The 2,739-nt window shown below is 38.8% G+C and overlaps 1 pseudogene; it reads left to right on the top strand.

The window, feature by feature from the left end:
• The first annotated feature begins 605 nt into the window (after positions 1-605).
• LOC148720524 (rhodopsin-like) lies at positions 606-1,556 on the top strand (annotated as a pseudogene).
• The last annotated feature ends 1,183 nt before the right edge of the window (positions 1,557-2,739 follow it).

Below are 2,739 nucleotides of genomic sequence, written 5' to 3' on the forward strand. Positions count from 1 at the left end.
GAGATACATTAGTATAGGTAATCACATGATTTCGAGTGCAATTTGGAATAAATAAGCACGAGTAAATTTTCTCAAAAAGAACATCTTGCCGTATTTTTTCCATCATCACAAACATGAGTGGTAATTATAAGCAGGGGCGTAACCAGGATTTTTCAAAGGGGGGGGGGGTCACAGAGGCTACTCACCAGATTGTCATGTCGAGCTCCACGCCGTGCATGTTTGACCTCATGTTACAGTTTTGGAATGAGCAGTGAGAGTATAGTGGGCAGGCCAAGATATTGTCATGGCGTTTGCACCACCTGAATATTGTAGGTTGTTTGCTCAAAAGAAGGCCTACCAAGGGGGGGGGAGGGGTCACGGGCTTCTCAGGATCCCCCTGGCTACGGCCTTGATAAGGTCGAAGGCTGTCCGTTGTAAGCCATGGGGTTCAAACATTCCGTTTCATAAAGTATTTTTTTAAAAAAAGGAAAAATATTATCAAATGCTTCTACAAGAGATATCAGTTGTTTTTGTTTTTCCAGGAGGAAGACGTTTAGTGGGGTACATGTAGTTCTAATTCTATTATTCTCAATCACTGCATACTACCGCTAAAGCCACAGACAAGGATGCTCCAAACAACCTCCCAAGAACCTCTTACTCGCTCGAGAGCAGAAATTTCGTTGGAGGTAACCTTCGCCATTCTGGTTTGCCTTGGTTCCATACTCGGTAATTTACTGGTTGTTTATGTTATAAATAGATACTCCGAGATGCAAACTATCACCAACATTTTCATTCACAATCTTGCACTGACTGACATCTTCATGGTGACCCTCAGCATGCCGTTCCGTGGATAATAAGCCTGTACACGAGAACATGGATTTTTACCCGGGAATGGTGTGAAGTTTCAGCATCAATGCAATGTACTATGTTTTTGGCCTTCTTGTTAAATATGGGCCTCATTTCCCTGAATAGATACATGAAAGTCGTCATGCGAGGCCTGTATATCAAGTTCTCTCCCAGTAAAAGAGTTGCTTGGTTGTACTGCGGTGTAGTCTGGCCGGTTTCTATGCTTTTCGCCATACCTCCGCTGTACGGATGGGTAAAAATCAAATTCAACTCGAATGTCTTTATTTGTACCCTCAACTGTAAGGAAATACCCTTATCTTTCATTCTATTAATTACAGGGCTCTTCAGCCTCCTAAAATGTGCGACATTTTACTTCTACCGGAAAATTTATCAAACGGTAAAAGAAAGCACAGAAAATGTCAACGCCAATGTTACGCAAAACGGCGTGGGTGCAGCAAGGCTCCATCGTGCTGATATCAAAGTTTTGAAGAGTTTTTTCATAGTAGTTTGCTTGTTCTCCATCCTTAAGTGCTTTTATTGTAAGTGCTGGGGGTTATATTCCACCTAAAGTGCTCAAGGTATCAATGTATTTGTTGCTCTCCAGTAGTATTGTAAATCCAATCATCTATGGGATTATGAATCCGCAGTTTAAAGAGGCTTTCAAAAAGCGTTTTTTAGTTGTGGTCGTTACGGCAACAATAATGCAGTTCATGCTGATCAGAGTCATGTAAGACATTCATTCGAAGAGCAGTGAAACTATATGACTTGTGACAAGAAGATCTATTATATAGCTTTAGTGCAATATGTTTCTTTAACTTAAAAGCCTTTTTCTTTTCGGGAAAGATGGAAATACACTAGCTTTGCTCTGTTTTTCTGTGTCTATAGTCTACCATGAGACTTGTGGCGGTCCACTAAAAGACATAAACAGACCTTTAGTATATAAGAAAACTTTTAATATTTTGGAAGGCAATCCAGAGTTGCAATGGTTTTTCTTCATTTTGCATTGTAATTGGTTCTTAAAACGTGCGCCATCCTACCGCCCAATCAGAAGCAAAAGTAAAACCAACTAGGACGTGGTTGCGTTTTCCCGCCTTTTGGTCAGTTTGGTTAGTTTTACTTTGCGATATCATTGATTCTTTGTGGTTTGACTACATGAGCAAGGCTAAACCGAGACAACAAAGGAGATCTAATTTTTATCTGGGAGCAACATAGACTTTTATTTAATGATTTTGGCAAACGGCAAATGGTAAAAACGACGTTGTTTCCCTCTCTTGGCTTTCAGCTGTTTGCACAGTAAAGGGTAAAGATTTTCCTTTACTGAGAATAGAACAGTTGTTTTTTGTCTTTTTCCTTCTCCTTTTTTTAGCCCCCTAAATTTAATCCTTAAACAAGAAAAAACTAATGAATAATTATGACAACAAATGAATTAAAAGATAATTAGTGCTAATGGCTCTCTTGAATTCAATAAAGACGTCGTATTTAAGTCGACTATAAAACGGAAATATTGGCAATCACTTCCTTTCGCTGAAGCAGCTTGATGATTTTAACATCCTTGAAAGTAAAGCCAGTGGCAGCTAACACAGGTCATAACCAGGATTTAACTTAAGGTTACTTCTTACCTTCAGAGGCCGAAAAAATCGATTTTTTTTTTGGGATTAGATTGAAGTTACACATTTTAACTAACGTTTACGAAAAAAAGAAATGAAAAATCTCAAAAAGCGTCAAAAGCCCTTCAAAAGGGCATTCAGTTGTGGTTATGATGGCGACGATGGCGAAGATCAGAGTCATGCAAGAGTTGCAGTTGAAATGGTACATCCGAGGGGCAATGAAATGATAAGACATACTGAAAAGATCTGTAATACATTAGTGTAATATTTTCGTGTATTTTAAAAGAAATTTTTTGAACAATTTTGT

Source organism: Stylophora pistillata, chromosome 11 (genome assembly GCF_964205215.1).
Source record: "Stylophora pistillata chromosome 11, jaStyPist1.2, whole genome shotgun sequence".
Lineage (NCBI taxonomy): Eukaryota > Metazoa > Cnidaria > Anthozoa > Scleractinia > Pocilloporidae > Stylophora > Stylophora pistillata.